This window comes from Ranitomeya imitator, chromosome 4, assembly GCF_032444005.1.
Source record: "Ranitomeya imitator isolate aRanImi1 chromosome 4, aRanImi1.pri, whole genome shotgun sequence".
Taxonomy (NCBI): domain Eukaryota; kingdom Metazoa; phylum Chordata; class Amphibia; order Anura; family Dendrobatidae; genus Ranitomeya; species Ranitomeya imitator.
The window spans coordinates 676088185-676107451 of record NC_091285.1 but is presented as its reverse complement, the minus strand read 5'-3'; positions in this window follow the sequence as shown (position 1 = coordinate 676107451).

The following is a 19267-nucleotide window of genomic DNA, read 5'->3' as shown; positions in this document are numbered from 1 at the left end:
CTCCTGACCAAGAAGATGTTACAGTTATATTAAAAGACCAGTTTCTTCCACTGCAAGATCTGAATGACGGGGAAGTATTAATATTGGAAAGAGCGCACAGAGCGCTAAAACCCAAAATTGAACCAACAGAACGACCAAGAGACATTATTTGTAAAATTCTGGACTTTCGTATGAAGGAAAAAATCCTTAATAAAGCAAGAACTCTAGAAACTCTGAACTACAAAAGCTCTATAATCCAGATCTTCCAAGATCTTGCTCCATCAACACTTACTAAAAGGTACCTACTGAAACCCCTCACAGATATCCTCAAGGAAAAGTGCTTTCTTTTTCGATGGCTGTTCTCGTTTGGCCTACTCATCACGGCTAATGGTAGGAGACACATAATTTAAAATGTCCTCAGACATTGCAAAAGTTTGTGAGGATCTGGACATTCATCTGGACCAACTTCCAGACCTAAGATCAGTTCATACTAATCTCCAACTTCCTGATCTTCCAGAACAAGAACCCTGGAAGAGGACAGGGGACCCCAAAGAACCAAGAGACAAAAAAAAAAAAGTCCAACGCTGAACTCAAAAAGTAACTGGATAATCTCCATCCTTCTATCTTCCTGGATTGAGAACCTTGGAAGTTAACAGGCGACCTCAGAGAATAACGACCCAAGAGACGATAAATAAAATTATGATGTTGAACTTAAAAAAAATTAAATAAATAATGGGGAAACCGAACTGTTCCTATGCTGTCATTATGTTTATATCATATTTTTCTCTCATAGGCATAGCAGTTTTCCAAAACAGTCTACATTGAATAACTTGTGCGTAGATGGAGTAACAAGTTGGTTTATTAATTTTCTTTCTAATTTACTCCTAGTAGGATATAACTCTGAAAACCTAATGGTAAAATTAATTGAGTTAGGGCGTCGTGCCCATGTTATTGTTATTCTGTTAATGTTTTCTTTTCCTACTCCCCCGTTTCTCACCCTTTACCCTTATCCAACCCATATCCTCTGGTGGAAAATCTCGCAACGTCATTGGAGATCCAGTCCTTCTCCGATCCGAAATGACTGACCCTACACAGGAAATGACTGTTGCGTCGTACAATGTAAGGGGCCTAAATGCGCCGATCAAGAGAAATCAGGTACTGACACATTTAAAGAAACTAGGAGCAGACATTGTATTATTTCAAGAGACACACTTTATTCAAGATAAAGCCCCAAATTTTGAAAAGCACTACTGCAATACCTGGTTTCACTATTTTTCAACCTCTAGAAAATAGAGAGGAGTGGCAGCTGCAATTTCCAAGCGATCTCCATTCCAGCTCTTAGACAGACTTAGGGACAAGGACGGCAGGTTCATTTTTGTTAAGGGTAAGATTGCACACCAACTGGTCACGATAGGTAACATCTAAACACTCAACACAAAACAAGATAACTGGCTGAGCAAAACAATGAGAGATGCAGACCGATTTGTGGAGGGCACGCTATTCATAGGAGGCGACTTAAATGTTCCACTAGAACCTACACTAGACTCTTCTACAGGGAGATCCAGCACCTCCAAGAGAGCACTTAAGCGCATTCGTTCAATTCTTCAGTTAAATCAGCTAATTGATACATGGAGATATTTCCACCCCACTGTTAAAGACTATACACATTTCTCTCAGGCACAACTATCATACAGTAGATTACCTCTTTACACCATTCCAAATGATTCCGCATCTGAAAGACATGCAAATAATCCCAAATGTCTACTCAGATCACTCTATATTGATAGGTAAATTGATGATTGGAAAAAGACCGAAAAATAATGTATGGAGATTAAATGAAGCCCTTTTGTCTGAACAGTCTTCTAAAGATAAGATAAAAGAGATACTTAATGAATATTTTGAGATTAATCTACAAGACAATATGCAATTCTCGACTGTATGGGAAGCCCTTAAGGCTGTCATAAGGGGAGAAATGATATCCATGGCTTCATATAAAAATAAAACACGTCAAGCAAAATTAAATTCTCTTTATAAAGAGATCCAATTCCTAGAATACGATCATAAACTAACATTAAGCCCTGGTGTCCTGACTCTATTATCACAAAAGAGACAGGCATTGAGAGATCTATTAAATCAAGACTCAATAAAAAATTTTACAAAATGGAAAAATAAAATGTTTGCACAAGGGAATAAAATGTCCAAATTTATGGTCCCATTGATTAAAAAAAGGAAAGCAAAGTAAATTATATATTCATTAAAAGGACCTAATGGTTCTAACTTGGTTCACAAACTTGCATCTCCATTTCAGCTGCTTCTGATCTGGTCATTACCTCTCTCTATAAAGCCTGGCCAGACCTTTTTTGCTTTACCAATGAAAGCTTTGCTTCCTAGCTCCATAGAGATGCTGTGCTGTGTTGGAGATCGTTGTTCCTACCGGAAATTGTTGAGTGCTGTTTTTGGGTGTATGCTTTCCTCATTGTCTTATTCCCATTTGTCTGTACATTCCTATCCTTCCCTATATACTGCTCTACCTTTGGTGAGTGTTTGCATGTTTGTTACTTTCTATTATCCCTGTTTTGTCTTTGTGTCTTCTTTACTTTACATTTCTGTCCCAGGCCTCATGGGGTGGGAGAGGGGACAAATCAGGGTTTAATAGGAGCATAGTAAGATCGGAGACTCAGGCCTCTCTACCTTTAAGAGTACCAACGGGACAGGGATAGTTAGGTTCCCAGTTCCAGGGACAGTTTGAGGTCCTCCCTTAACTTACAGAAAACATTGTGACAATTGGTTGTATGTACCGCATTCAACACTCTGTACTTGCCATATAAACTGCGCTAATAAATGGTTCATATTGTAAAATCTCACATGATAAACTCGATGATTATCAAATATTCTTTATAATGTTCTCATAAATAAGCGTACCTGGTCTAGTCTAGCGAACATTTCAGCTTTCTAATTATTTCCTGTCTAAATAAGACATTAAGTACATGATGCGCTTCGCTGCCATCTTATTCAACTAGTCAGCCACTGTGCTTGCTCTCATAAATAGCATAGAGATCTGTCATGAACTGTTACCACTAGGGTTGAGCGAAACGGATCGTTCATTTTTAAAAGTCGCCGACTTTTGGCAAAGTCGGGTTTCATGAAACCCGATCCGACCCTTGTGTGGGGTCGGCCATGCGGTATGCGACTTTCGCGCCAAAGTCGCGTTTCAATGACGCGAAAAGCGCCATTTCTCAGCCAATGAAGGTGGACGCAGAGTGTGGGCAGCGTGATGACATAGGTCCTGGTCCCCACCATCTTAGAGAAGGGCATTGCAGTGATTGGCTTGCTGTCTGCGGCGTCACAGGGGCTATAAAGGGGCGTTCCCGCCGACCGCCATCTTATTGCTGCTGATCTGAGCCTAGGGAGAGGTTGCTGCCGCTTCGTCAGAAGCAGGGATAGCGTTAGGCAGGGTCCATTTACCACCAAACCGCTTGTGCTGTAGCGATTTCCACTGTCCAACACCACCTTCGGTGTGCAGGAACAGTGGAAGCTACATTTTTTTTTCCTCAGTGCTGTAGCTCATTGGGCTGCCCTAGAAGGCACCCTGATAGCTGCATTGCTGTGTGTAGGCCGCTGTGCAACCCAACTGCTTTTTTCAAAGCACAAATCCTGTTGTTCCTTCCTTTCTGCACAGCTATCTTGTTTGTTTGTCCACACACTTTTTATTTAATTTGTGCATCAGTCCACTCCTTATTGCTGCCTGCCATACCTGGCTGAGATTACTGCAGGGAGATAGTAATTGTAGGACAGTCCCTGTGTGTTTTTTTTTTTTGTGGGAGATTAAGATTGGCATTTCTGCTAGAGTGCCATCCCTGTGTGTGCCATCTCGTTCACATAGTGGGCCATAGAAAGCCTTTTCATTTTTCTGTTTTTTTTGTGGGGTTTATAAATTCTCCCTGATAAAAAAAAACAGTGGGAGATTAATATTGGCCTTTGGGCTTCTGTGCCAGTCCTGAGTGTGATGAGGGAACAGCCGCCATCTTTGGACGGGCATACTAACATAGATTGGCGTGACTCCATTTTGTCTCCTGGTCAGGTCGGCAGAGAGGAGCGCTCCTGGCCCCCACCTTTTCTAATGAATAAAGTTCCTATTAGTATGCTAACGGGCTGAGCTCAGTGTAAACTGTAAACGGCATTTCAAAGCTCACTGAGGAAACCATGCCAGCAGGGGGGCTTGGAAATGCTTGGGGCTTAATTAAAACACGCATGCCAAGTGGCCACTGGATACACATCTATTATGGCAGCCCAGCCGAACCGTCTCCAACATGGAATTGTGAATTATGGATGCATCGTCCGAGGTACAGGCTCATAAAAAATATTCTCCTTACCCTAAAGAAATTGTGCATCCAACAGTGCGACCCCTGTGGCGGTGGGAGGTCTTAAACCCGAGATATAGAGATCAGCCTCCCACAGGGACCGAATGGGTCCAGGTTTGATCCCAGTACGACCGGCAGAACAAACCACAGGCGCTGGTACTGCCCGTGTGCTGATCCGATCATCCTGAGGGAGGTTATCCCATTTATTAGAAATTGGAATAAATCTTGCAGGGGGGCAGAGGGGGTGGAGATTGCTAAGCCCACCCAGCTTGCAGGCAGGGGGGCTCAGCCAGGTATAAGAAGAAGCTGAGGTCACTGGGAGGCTCTCACGCCACAGAAGAAGATGATGATGATTTCTTAAGGAACAGGGTATGCCAGCCAGAGGGGGGGAGCAAGCACAGGCTTTCTGGGGGCTGCCCGGCAACTAAGTTTTGGACCTGCGGAATGCTATGCCCCCCCGGCTTCCACAAGCGACCTTCAACCTGGTAAATTGACCCCCAGCTTTATACTTTTAAGCCTTGTATTATTATTGTTATATTGTACTCTGACTGTAATTCTTGATATATTTTTTGACTGTATATTTCTTGTAATTATCTAGTGCGCCCTTAAGGCAATTAAATCATAAATTAATTTTGGGCTGATCCTTTTACTCTGATTGCGAATCTTAGAATACCCAGTGTGGGTAACAGGGCAGACTCCCCGGCGGCCATTTGCTCTAGGTGCAGTTCCTTTACTGACCTGAGAGACAAAGGGGGCGCCGGAGAGCTGGGCCTGTGTAGTGACGTCACGGATTGGTGACGTGGGAGGAAGGGGTAATCCTTCACAGTGGTGGCAGCGTACGTGGGATCAGAGTAATAGTGTGCGTGGGACCCCTACTCCCAGACACTAAAGACTACCAGCAGTAACTTTCACTGCTGGGGTCTTAAGGTCAGCCCAGCACTAGACGGTCAGAGTGTAGATATAATAAGTTGTGTGCAAGGCCAGGGTTACAGCTGTGTCAGTAACCAGAGGTTGCAAAGATGGCGGAGGGCACCAGGAGTGCAGTGAGGGCGCAGGCCAGTGCTATGGCCTATGAGGAGGTGGTGGTGGACGGTACTGTTCCAGGCGAGGGGGAGCCCAGCCCAGACTCCCCAAGGAGCCAGCCACCCGTGCTTAGTCCGGCAAGGGACTACCCACCACCTACCCGCCCCGGCCTGTCCACATCAGCGGCCCTTGTTGCAGTGGCAGTGGCACGTCTCGAGTCGGGTAATGAAGACGCCTATATGAGACTCATGGCAGCTGCAGAGAAAGCAGCGGAGGCTGAGCGTGCAGAACGCCGTGATGCAGAGGAGCGGGAGAGGGCAGAACGCCGCGAGGCAGCGGAGCGGGCAGAGAGAGCTGCTGAGCGGGCAACGGAGCGCCAGCACCGACTGGAGATGGCTCAACGCGGGCTCCTGGTGGACGCCCCAGCACCACCAGAGTCCAGGGCTTCCAAAGTCCGGCCCGAGGACTTCCCTCTGCTTGAGAAGGATGGAGACCTGGATTCCTTCCTGCTGGCCTTTGAAAGGACCTGCCTTCAACACCATCTGGCCCCGGATCAGTGGGCAAGATACCTGACCCCCCGTTTGAGGGGTAAGTCCCTGGAAGTTTTGGGGGACTTACCTGCCGGGGCGGAGCAGGACTACAGCGGCATCAAGCGGGCCCTGATCCAGCACTACAACCTCACCCCAGAGTCTTACCGCAAGAAGTTCCGGAGCCTGCAGCGGGGCCCAAAGGACACCTGGACCGACCACATGCGGGCGTTGCTGAGAGCTGCCGAGCACTGGACCTCGGGTCTAGCGCTCACCACCCGCCAGGAGGTCCAGGAACTGTTCGTCACGGAGCAGTTCTTGTGGAACTGCCCAGAGGACCTCCAGCAGTTCCTCCGTGACTGGAAACCGAAGGGGGCTTCTGCTACAGCCGCCCTGGCAGACGAGTATGCCAATAACAGGGCGCCTGAGCCGAAGAAGCCTGCCAGCAGCACCTGGAGAGGGGGTAAGCCCAATCCTGCCCCTGTTTCCCCAGCCCCCAGAGTGCAAGGGGTGTACCCCCCTGATGCCCTCTCCAGGCCAGGCGCAGAACCCAGACGTTGTCATCACTGCAACCAGCTGGGACACCTCAAGGCTGCATGTCCCCAGCGTCTTAAGGCCCCATCCCTGTCCCCGGAACCGTCCACTGTTTTATGTGTGGGAGGGGGTGGTGGGAGGTCCCTGGACAATTACCAACCCGTCACTATCGGCCGCTCAGCAGTCATGGGACTGCGGGACACAGGCGCTGAACGAACCCTGGTACGTCCTGAGGTGGTGTCCCCTCAAGACTTGGTGCCAGGGAGAACCCTGTCCGTCTCCGGAATTGGAGGCGTGGAACCGGCGCTGCCTGTCGCAAAGGTGTTTTTGGACTGGGGTGCCGGGAGGGGAATGCGGGAGGTGGGAGTAACGTCGAATATTCCTGCTAATGTATTACTTGGGATCGATTTGGGGCGGCTAGTGTCTCAGTATGTGGCCACTGAACCCCCAAGTTCGGCTCCCCAAGAATGTCATGTCTCTACTGTGAATGTTGATGTGTTGAATGTGCCTCCAACAGTGGGGGAAGGAGTGATACCTGAGGGTACTCCATACACTGACACCACACACACAGGTGTTGTGAATTCTGTGGCTGAATTCACTCCTGTGGTCACAAGTGGTACTGCAGCTTCTGAGCTTCCTCCCTCAGGTGTTCTGGTGAGCTCGTTGACTGCTTCGTTACTTAACTCCGCCTGATGCTGCTATCCTTGCTCCTTGTCAATGTTTCAGTGTTGGATCTGAGCTTCTCCTGATTGTTCCTGTGACCTGCTGCTCTGTATAGCTAAGTGCTTTTTGCTTTTTTGTTGCTTTTTTTCTGTCCAGCTTGTCTTTTGTTTTGCTGGAAGCTCTGAGACGCAAAGGGTGTACCACCGTGCCGTTAGTTCGGCACGGTGGGTTTTTTTTGCCCCCTTTGCGTGGTTTTGCTTTAGGGTTTTTTGTAGACTGCAAAGTTCGCTTTACTGTCCTCGCTCTGTCCTAGAATATCGGGCCCCACTTTGCTGAATCTATTTCATTCCTACGTTTTGTCTTTTCATCTTACTCACAGTCATTATATGTGGGGGGCTGCCTTTTCCTTTGGGGAATTTCTCTGGGGCAAGTCAGGCCTTTTTTTCTATCTTCAGGCTAGCTAGTTTCTTAGGCTGTGCCGAGTTGCCTAGGTAGTTGTTAGGCGCAATCCACAGCCGCTTTTAGTTGTGTTTAGGATAGGATCAGGTGTGCAGTCTACAGAGTTTCCACGTCTCAGAGCTCGTTCTTGTATTTTTGGGTATTTGTCAGATCACTGTGTGCGCTCTGATCGCTAAGCACACTGTGTTTCTGGATTGCCTTCATAACACCTGTCATTAGCAAACATAACAGTACAAGGAGCCTAACTAATGATTCTCAATAGAGGGAAAGAAAAAGTTCTGACATCATTTTTTTTTTTTTTTTCTGCTCTGTGTTCACTTTTTTTTTTTTCCCCTAGACATTTGGGTGATTCTGGACACAGGTGTGAACATGGATATTCAGGGTCTGTGCTCTTCAATGGATAATCTCGTTATAAATGTACAAAAAATTCAAGATACTATTGATCAGAAATCTATGTTAGAACCAAGAATTCCTATTCCTGATTTGTTTTTTGGAGATAGAACTAAGTTTCTAAGTTTCAAAAATAATTGTAATCCTATTCAACAGGTTTTGATTATTATTTCTATTTTGCGCGGCGACCCTCAAGACTGGGCATTTTCTCTTGCGCCAGGAGACCCTGCATTGAGTAGTGTCGATGCGTTTTTCCTGGCGCTCGGATTGCTGTACGATGAGCCTAATTCAGTGGATCAGGCTGAGAAAAATTTGCTGGCTTTGTGCCAGGGTCAGGATGATATAGAAGTATATTGTCAGAAATTTAGGAAATGGTCAGTACTCACTCAGTGGAATGAATCTGCGCTGGCAGCTTTGTTCAGAAAGGGTCTCTCTGAGGCTCTTAAGGATGTCATGGTGGGATTTCCTATGCCTGCTGGTTTGAATGAGTCTTTGTCTTTGGCCATTCAGATCGGTCGACGCTTGCGCGAGCGTAAATCTGTGCACCATTTGGCGGTACTGCCTGAGGTTAAACCTGAGCCTATGCAGTGCGATAGGACTATGACTAGAGTTGAACGGCAGGAATACAGACGTCTGAATGGTCTGTGTTTCTACTGTGGTGATTCCACTCATGCTATTTCTGATTGTCCTAAGCGCACTAAGCGGTCCGCTAGGTCTGCCGTCATTGGTACTGTACAGTCCAAATTCCTTCTGTCCATTACCTTGATATGCTCTTTGTCGTCGTTTTCTGTCATGGCGTTTGTGGATTCGGGCGCTGCCCTGAATCTGATGGATTTGGATTATGCTAAACGTTGTGGGTTTTTCTTGGAGCCTTTGCGGTGTCCTATTCCATTGAGAGGAATTGATGCTACACCTTTGGCCAAGAATAAACCTCAATACTGGGCCCAGCTGACCATGTGCATGGCTCCTGCACATCAGGAAGTTATTCGCTTTCTGGTGTTGCACAATCTGCATGATATGGTCGTGTTGGGGTTGCCATGGCTACAAACCCATAATCCAGTATTGGATTGGAATTCCATGTCGGTATCCAGCTGGGGTTGTCAGGGGGTACATGGTGATGTTCCATTTTTGTCGATTTCGTCATCCACCCCTTCTGAGGTCCCAGAGTTCTTGTCTGATTATCAGGATGTATTTGAAGAGCCCAAGTCCGATGCTCTACCTCCGCATAGGGATTGTGATTGTGCTATCAATTTGATTCCTGGTAGTAAATTCCCTAAAGGTCGATTATTTAATTTATCCGTGCCCGAACACGCCGCTATGCGCAGTTATGTGAAGGAATCCCTGGAGAAGGGACATATTCGCCCATCGTCATCACCACTGGGAGCAGGGTTCTTCTTTGTAGCCAAGAAGGATGGTTCGCTGAGACCGTGTGTTGATTACCGCCTTCTTAATAAGATCACTGTTAAATTTCAGTATCCCTTGCCATTGTTATCTGACTTGTTTGCTCGGATTAAGGGGGCTAGTTGGTTCACTAAGATAGATCTTCGTGGTGCGTATAATCTGGTGAGAATCAGGCAAGGAGATGAATGGAAAACTGCATTCAATACGCCCGAGGGTCATTTTGAGTATCTAGTGATGCCGTTCGGACTTGCCAATGCTCCATCTGTGTTTCAGTCTTTTATGCATGACATCTTCCGTGAGTATCTGGATAAATTCCTGATTGTTTACTTGGATGACATTTTGATCTTCTCAGATGATTGGGAGTCTCATGTGAAGCAGGTCAGAATGGTTTTTCAGGTCCTGCGTGCTAACTCTTTGTTTGTGAAGGGATCAAAGTGTCTCTTCGGTGTGCAGAAAGTTTCATTTTTGGGGTTCATCTTTACCCCTTCTACTATCGAGATGGATCCAGTTAAGGTCCAAGCCATCCAGGATTGGATTCAGCCGACATCTCTGAAAAGTCTGCAAAAGTTCCTGGGCTTTGCTAATTTCTATCGTCGCTTCATCTGTAATTTTTCTAGCATTGCCAAACCATTGACCGATTTGACCAAGAAGGGTGCTGATTTGGTTAATTGGTCTTCTGCTGCTGTGGAAGCTTTTCAGGAGTTGAAGCGTCGTTTTTGTTCTGCCCCTGTGTTGTGTCAGCCAGATGTTTCTCTTCCGTTCCAGGTCGAGGTTGATGCTTCTGAGATTGGAGCAGGGGCGGTTTTGTCACAGAGAGGTTCTGATTGCTCAGTGATGAAACCATGTGCTTTCTTTTCCAGGAAGTTTTCGCCCGCTGAGCGTAATTATGATGTGGGCAATCGAGAGTTGCTGGCCATGAAGTGGGCATTCGAGGAGTGGCGTCATTGGCTTGAAGGAGCTAAGCATCGCGTGGTGGTATTGACTGATCATAAGAACTTGACTTATCTCGAGTCTGCCAAGCGCTTGAATCCTAGACAGGCCCGTTGGTCGTTATTTTTTGCCCGCTTCGACTTTGTGATTTCGTACCTTCCGGGCTCTAAAAATGTGAAGGCGGATGCTCTGTCTAGGAGTTTTGTGCCCGACTCTCCGGGTTTATCTGAGCCAGCGGGTATCCTCAAGGAAGGAGTCATTGTGTCTGCCATCTCCCCTGATTTGCGGCGGGTGCTGCAAAAATTTCAGGCGAATAAACCTGATCGTTGTCCAGCAGAGAAACTGTTCGTCCCTGATAGGTGGACTAATAAACTTATCTCTGAACTTCATTGTTCGGTGTTGGCTGGTCATCCTGGAATCTTTGGTACCAGAGAGTTAGTGGCTAGATCCTTCTGGTGGCCATCTCTGTCACGGGATGTACGTACTTTTGTGCAGTCCTGTGGGATTTGTGCTAGGGCTAAGCCCTGCTGTTCTCGTGCCAGTGGGTTGCTTTTGCCCTTGCCGGTCCCAAAGAGGCCTTGGACACATATTTCGATGGATTTCATTTCTGACCTTCCCGTTTCTCAAAAGATGTCAGTCATTTGGGTGGTCTGTGATCGCTTTTCTAAAATGGTCCATCTGGTGCCCTTGGCTAAATTGCCTTCCTCCTCTGATTTGGTACCTTTGTTCTTAGAGCATGTGGTTCGGTAGCATGGCATTCCTGAGAATATTGTTTCTGACAGAGGTTCCCAGTTTGTTTCAAGGTTTTGGCGAGCCTTTTGTGGTAGGATGGGCATTGACCTATCCTTTTCCTCGGCTTTCCATCCTCAGACTAATGGCCAGACCGAACGAACCAATCAGACCTTGGAAACATATCTGAGATGTTTTGTTTCTGCAGACCAGGATGATTGGGTGTCCTTTTTGCCGTTGGCTGAGTTCGCCCTTAATAATCGGGCCAGCTCGGCTACCTTGGTTTCTCCATTTTTTTGCAATTCTGGGTTCCATCCTCGTTTCTCTTCAGGACAGGTTGAGTCTTCGGACTGTCCTGGTGTGGATTCTGTGGTGGATAGGTTGCAGCAGATCTGGACTCAGGTAGTGGACAATTTGATCTTGTCCCAGGAGAAAGCTCAACTTTTCGCTAATCGCAGACGCCGTGTGGGTCCCTGACTTCGTGTTGGGGATCTGGTTTGGTTATCTTCTCGTCATATTCCTATGAAGGTTTCCTCTCCTAAATTTAAACCTCGTTTTATTGGTCCGTATAGGATTTCTGAGGTTCTCAATCCTGTGTCTTTTCGTTTGACCCTCCCAGACTCCTTTTCCATACATAATGTATTCCATAGGTCGTTGTTGCGGAGATACGTGGCACCTATGGTTCCATCTGTTGAGCCTCCTGCCCCGGTTTTGGTGGAGGGGGAATTGGAGTATATTGTGGAGAAGATTTTGGATTCTCGTGTTTCTAGACGGAAACTCCAGTATCTGGTTAAATGGAAGGGTTATGCTCAGGAAGATAATTCCTGGGTTTTTGCCTCTGATGTTCATGCTTCCGATCTTGTTCGTGCCTTTCATGCGGCTCATCCTGGTCGGCCTGGGGGCTCTGGTGAGGGTTCGGTGACCCCTCCTCAAGGGGGGGGGTACTGTTGTGAATTCTGTGGCTGAATTCACTCCTGTGGTCACAAGTGGTACTGCAGCTTCTGAGCTTCCTCCCTCAGGTGTTCTGGTGAGCTCGTTGACTGCTTCGTTACTTAACTCCGCCTGATGCTGCTATCCTTGCTCCTTGTCAATGTTTCAGTGTTGGATCTGAGCTTCTCCTGATTGTTCCTGTGACCTGCTGCTCTGTATAGCTAAGTGCTTTTTGCTTTTTTGTTGCTTTTTTTCTGTCCAGCTTGTCTTTTGTTTTGCTGGAAGCTCTGAGACGCAAAGGGTGTACCGCCGTGCCGTTAGTTCGGCACGGTGGGGTTTTTTTGCCCCCTTTGCGTGGTTTTGCTTTAGGGTTTTTTGTAGACTGCAAAGTTCGCTTTACTGTCCTCGCTCTGTCCTAGAATATCGGGCCCCACTTTGCTGAATCTATTTCATCCCTACGTTTTGTCTTTTCATCTTACTCACAGTCATTATATGTGGGGGGCTGCCTTTTCCTTTGGGGAATTTCTCTGGGGCAAGTCAGGCCTATTTTTCTATCTTCAGGCTAGCTAGTTTCTTAGGCTGTGCCGAGTTGCCTAGGTAGTTGTTAGGCGCAATCCACAGCCGCTTTTAGTTGTGTTTAGGATAGGATCAGGTGTGCAGTCTACAGAGTTTCCACGTCTCAGAGCTCGTTCTTGTATTTTTGGGTATTTGTCAGATCACTGTGTGCGCTCTGATCGCTAAGCACACTGTGTTTCTGGATTGCCTTCATAACACCTGTCATTAGCAAACATAACACACAGGGCTCACAGTGAGGACAGGTGAGGAGACTGTAGGGGAGAGCTCAGAGGTGGAGGGAGGGGCTGCTACGGGCAGTGTAGGGCCCCTAAGTGAATCCAGCCTGCTGAGTCTAGGGCCCCTGCAGGAAGAGGAACAGGCCATGGGGGGAGGAGGCGTCCTGGGAGAGGAGCCACCAGGTAGGACCCCAGGGCGGGAGTTCCCCACACCCGGGATGTCAGGAGGGCAGGGAAGTCTGCCTGACCCGGCGACTTGGTCAGGAGCCGGGGGGAAGCAGGCGCTACCCATGGGCACAGTGGTCGTGGCCGCTGTCACCAGGAATGGGAGCGCCGGAGCCCAAGGAGCCTTGCAGAGGTCCGATGGCTTCCCCCTCTCTGACCAAGTGGCTGCCGAGTCAGACAGCGGCCAGGAGACAGATCCCGGGGAGCTGACGGTGGATGTGGCGGTGTTGTCCATTCTCGCCACATCGTGTCAGGGATGTCAGGAAGCGCTGGAAGCCGACGCTAGCCTGAAAGCTCTTAAGGAGCAGGCGGCACAGCCTCCCGGGGAGTCAGACCGCGAGCGGGTGGTCTGGGACCAGGGATGACTGTACCGGGTAACGGTCCAGCAGGGTTCACCGGAGGCGTGGCCCAGGGACCCACAGTTAGAGGCAGCCTCTGAGAGAGAGAGAGAAGGAGGAGGGGGCAGAGGCAGCCTCAGAGAGAGAGGGGAGGGGGCAGAGACAGCCTCAGAGAGAGAAGGAGGAGGGGGCAGAGACAGCCTCAGAGAGAGAAAGGAGGAGGCAGGGACAGCCTCAGAGAGAGTAGGAGGAGGGGGCAGAGACAGCCTCAGAGAGAGAGAGGAGGGGGCAGAGACAGCCTCGGAGAAAGAAGGAGGAGGGGTGTTGTGAATTCTGTGGTTGAATTCACTCCTGTGGTCACAAGTGGTACTGCAGCTTCTGAGCTTCCTCCCTCAGGTGTTCTGGTGAGCTTGTTAACTGCTTCATTACTTAACTCCGCCTGATGCTGCTATCCTTGCTCCTTGTCAATGTTTCAGTGTTGGATCTGAGCTTCTCCTGATTGTTCCTGTGACCTGCTGCTCTGTATAGCTAAGTGCTTTTTGCTTTTTTGTTGCTTTTTTTCTGTCCAGCTTGTCTTTTGTTTTGCTGGAAGCTCTGAGACGCAAAGGGTGTACCGCCGTGCCGTTAGTTCGGCACGGTGGGTTTTTTTTGCCCCCTTTGCGTGGTTTTGCTTTAGGGTTTTTTGTAGACTGCAAAGTTCGCTTTACTGTCCTCGATCTGTCCTAGAATATCGGGCCCCACTTTGCTAAATCTATTTCATCCCTACGTTTTGTCTTTTCATCTTACTCACAGTCATTATATGTGGGGGGCTGCCTTTTCCTTTGGGGAATTTCTCTGGGGCAAGTCAGGCCTATTTTTCTATCTTCAGGCTAGCTAGTTTCTTAGGCTGTGCCGAGTTGCCTAGGTAGTTGTTAGGCGCAATCCACAGCCGCTTTTAGTTGTGTTTAGGATAGGATCAGGTGTGCAGTCTACAGAGTTTCCACGTCTCAGAGCTCGTTCTTGTATTTTTGGGTATTTGTCAGATCACTGTGTGCGCTCTGATCGCTAAGCACACTGTGTTTCTGGATTGCCTTCATAACACCTGTCATTAGCAAACATAACAGTACAAGGAGCCTAACTAATGATTCTCAATAGAGGGAAAGAAAAAGTTCTGACATCATTTTTTTTTTTTTTCTCAGCTCTGTGTTCATTTTTTTATTTTTTTTTCCCCTAGACATTTGGGTGATTCTGGACACAGGTGTGGACATGGATATTCAGGGTCTGTGCTCTTCAGTGGATAATCTCGTTATAAATGTACAAAAAATTCAAGATACTATTGATCAGAAATCTATGTTAGAACCAAGAATTCCTATTCCTGATTTGTTTTTTGGAGATAGAACTAAGTTTCTAAGTTTCAAAAATAATTGTAAGCTATTTCTGGCCTTGAAACCTCATTCTTCTGGTAATCCTATTCAACAGGTTTTGATTATTATTTCTTTTTTGCGCGGCGACCCTCAAGACTGGGCATTTTCTCTTGCGCCAGGAGACCCTGCATTGAGTAGTGTCGATGCGTTTTTCCTGGCGCTCGGATTGCTGTACGATGAGCCTAATTCAGTGGATCAGGCTGAGAAAAATTTGCTGGCTTTGTGCCAGGGTCAGGATGATATAGAAGTATATTGTCAGAAATTTAGGAAATGGTCAGTACTCACTCAGTGGAATGAATCTGCGCTGGCAGCTTTGTTCAGAAAGGGTCTCTCTGAGGCTCTTAAGGATGTCATGGTGGGATTTCCTATGCCTGCTGGTTTGAATGAGTCTTTGTCTTTGGCCATTCAGATCGGTCGACGCTTGCGCGAGCGTAAATCTGTGCACCATTTGGCGGTACTGCCTGAGGTTAAACCTGAGCCTATGCAGTGCGATAGGACTATGACTAGAGTTGAACGGCAGGAATACAGACGTCTGAATGGTCTGTGTTTCTACTGTGGTGATTCCACTCATGCTATTTCTGATTGTCCTAAGCGCACTAAGCGGTCCGCTAGGTCTGCCGTCATTGGTACTGTACAGTCCAAATTCCTTCTGTCCATTACCTTGATATGCTCTTTGTCGTCGTTTTCTGTCATGGCGTTTGTGGATTCGGGCGCTGCCCTGAATCTGATGGATTTGGATTATGCTAAACGTTGTGGGTTTTTCTTGGAGCCTTTGCGGTGTCCTATTCCATTGAGAGGAATTGATGCTACACCTCTGGCCAAGAATAAACCTCAATACTGGGCCCAGCTGACCATGTGCATGGCTCCTGCACATCAGGAAGTTATTCGCTTTCTGGTGTTGCATAATCTGCATGATGTGGTCGTGTTGGGCTTGCCATGGCTACAAACCCATAATCCAGTATTGGATTGGAATTCCATGTCGGTATCAAGCTGGGGTTGTCAGGGGGTACATGGTGATGTTCCATTTTTGTCGATTTCGTCATCCACCCCTTCTGAGGTCCCAGAGTTCTTGTCTGATTATCAGGATGTATTTGAAGAGCCCAAGCCCGATGCTCTACCTCCGCATAGGGATTGTGATTGTGCTAGCAATTTGATTCCTGGTAGTAAATTCCCTAAAGGTCGATTATTTAATTTATCCGTGCCCGAACACGCCGCAATGCGCAGTTATGTGAAGGAATCCCTGGAGAAGGGACATATTCGCCCATCGTCATCACCACTGGGAGCAGGGTTCTTCTTTGTAGCCAAGAAGGATGGTTCGCTGAGACCGTGTATTGATTACCGCCTTCTTTTATTATTATTATTATTATTATACATTTTTATAGCGCCATTTATTCCATGGCGCTTTACATGTGAATACGGGGCAAATATAGACAAATACATTAAACATGAGCAGATAACAAGGCACACGAGTACATAAGGAGGGAGGACCCTGCCCGCGAGGGCTCACAGTCTGCAGGGGGTGGGTGAGGATACACTAGGAGAGGGAAGAGCTGGCTGTACGGCTGTTCAGTAGGTTGAGGATCACTGCAGGCTGTAGGCTTGTCGGAAGAGATGAGTCTTCAGGTTCTTTTTGAAGGTTTCTATGGTAGGCGCAAGTCTGATGTGTTGGGGTAGAGAGTTCCAGAGTATGGGGGAAGCACGGGAGAAGTCTTGGATGCGGTTATGGGAAGAAGAGATGAGAGGGGAGTAGAGAAGGAGGTCTTGGGAGGATCGGAGGTCGCGTGTAGGTAGGTACCGGGAGACCATGTCACAGATGTATGGAGGAGACAGGTTGTGGATGGCTTTGTATGTCAGTGTGAGGGTTTTGAACTGGAGTCTCTGGGCGATAGGAAGCCAGTGAAGGGCTTGACACAGGGGAGAGGCTGGGGAATAGCGGGGGGACAGGTGGATTAGTCGGGCAGCAGAGTGTAGGATGGATTGGAGTGGTGCCAGAGTGCTAGAGGGGAGTCCAGAGAGTAGGAGGTTGCAGTAGTCGAGGCGGGAGATGATAAGGGCATGCATTCTTAATAAGATCACTGTTAAATTTCAGTATCCCTTGCCATTGTTATCTGACTTGTTTGCTCGGATTAAGGGGGCTAGTTGGTTCACTAAGATAGATCTTCGTGGTGCGTATAATCTGGTGAGAATCAGGCAAGGAGATGAATGGAAAACTGCATTCAATACGCCCGAGGGTCATTTTGAGTATCTAGTGATGCCGTTCGGACTTGCCAATGCTCCATCCGTGTTTCAGTCTTTTATGCATGACATCTTCCGTGAGTATCTGGATAAATTCCTGATTGTTTACTTGGATGACATTTTGATCTTCTCAGATGATTGGGAGTCTCATGTGAAGCAGGTCAGAATGGTTTTTCAGGTCCTGCGTGCTAACTCTTTGTTTGTGAAGGGATCAAAGTGTCTCTTCGGTGTGCAGAAAGTTTCATTTTTGGGGTTCATCTTTACCCCTTCTACTATCGAGATGGATCCAGTTAAGGTCCAAGCCATCCAGGATTGGATTCAGCCGACATCTCTGAAAAGTCTGCAAAAGTTCCTGGGCTTTGCTAATTTTTATCGTCGCTTCATCTGTAATTTTTCTAGCATTGCCAAACCATTGACCGATTTGACCAAGAAGGGTGCTGATTTGGTTAATTTGTCTTCTGCTGCTGTGGAAGCTTTTCAGGAGTTGAAGCGTCGTTTTTGTTCTGCCTCTGTGTTGTGTCAGCCAGATGTTTCTCTTCTGTTCCAGGTCGAGGTTGATGCTTCTGAGATTGGCGCAGGGGCGGTTTTGTCACAGAGAGGTTCTGATTGCTCAGTGATGAAACCATGTGCTTTCTTTTCCAGGAAGTTTTCGCCCGCTGAGCGTAATTATGATGTGGGCAATCGAGAGTTGCTGGCCATGAAGTGGGCATTCGAGGAGTGGCGTCATTGGCTTGAAGGAGCTAAGCATCGCGTGGTGGTATTGACTGATCATAAGAACTTGACTTATCTCGAGTCTGCCAAGCGCTTGAATCCTAGACAGGCCCGTTGGTCGTTATTTTTTGCCCGCTTCGACTTTGTGATTTCGTACCTTCCGGGCTCTAAAAATGTGAAGGCGGATGCTCTGTCTAGGAGTTTTGTGCCCGACTCTCCGGGTTTATCTGAGCCAGCGGGTATCCTCAAGGAAGGAGTCATTGTGTCTGCCATCTCCCCTGATTTGCGGCGGGTGCTGCAAAAATTTCAGGCGAATAAACCTGATCGTTGTCCAGCAGAGAAACTGTTCGTCCCTGATAGGTGGACTAATAAACTTATCTCTGAACTTCATTGTTCGGTGTTGGCTGGTCATCCTGGAATCTTTGGTACTAGAGAGTTAGTGGCTAGATCCTTCTGGTGGCCATCTCTGTCACGGGATGTACGTACTTTTGTGCAGTCCTGTGGGATTTGTGCTAGGGCTAAGCCCTGCTGTTCTCGTGCCAGTGGGTTGCTTTTGCCTTTGCCGGTCCCAAAGAGGCCTTGGACACATATTTCGATGGATTTCATTTCTGACCTTCCCGTTTCTCAAAAGATGTCAGTCATTTGGGTGGTCTGTGATCGCTTTTCTAAAATGGTCCATCTGGTGCCCTTGGCTAAATTGCCTTCCTCCTCTGATTTGGTACCTTTGTTCTTTCAGCATGTGGTTCGGTTGCATGGCATTCCTGAGAATATTGTTTCTGACAGAGGTTCCCAGTTTGTTTCAAGGTTTTGACAAGCCTTTTGTGGTAGGATGGGCATTGACCTATCCTTTTCCTCGGCTTTCCATCCTCAGACTAATGGCCAGACCGAACGAACCAATCAGACCTTGGAAACATATCTGAGATGTTTTGTTTCTGCAGACCAGGATGATTGGGTGTCCTTTTTGCCGTTGGCTGAGTTCGCCCTTAATAATCGGGCCAGCTCGGCTACCTTGGTTTCTCCATTTTTTTGCAATTCTGGGTTCCATCCTCGTTTCTCTTCAGGACAGGTTGAGTCTTCGGACTGTCCTGGTGTGGATTCTGTGGTGGATAGGTTGCAGCAGATCTGGACTCAGGTAGTGGACAATTTGATCTTGTCCCAGGAGAAAGCTCAACTTTTCGCTAATCGCAGACGCCGTGTGGGTCCCCGACTTCGTGTTGGGGATCTGGTTTGGTTATCTTCTCGTCATATTCCTATGAAGGTTTCCTCTCCTAAATTTAAACCTCGTTTTATTGGTCCGTATAGGATTTCTGAGGTTCTCAATCCTGTGTCTTTTCGTTTGACCCTCCCAGACTCATTTTCCATACATAATGTATTCCATAGGTCGTTGTTGCGGAGATACGTGGCACCTATGGTTCCATCTGTTGAGCCTCCTGCCCCGGTTTTGGTGGAGGGGGAATTGGAGTATATTGTGGAGAAGATTTTGGATTCTCGTGTTTCTAGACGGAAACTCCAGTATCTGGTTAAATGGAAGGGTTATGCTCAGGAAGATAATTCCTGGGTTTTTGCCTCTGATGTTCATGCTTCCGATCTTGTTCGTGCCTTTCATGCGGCTCATCCTGGTCGGCCTGGGGGCTCTGG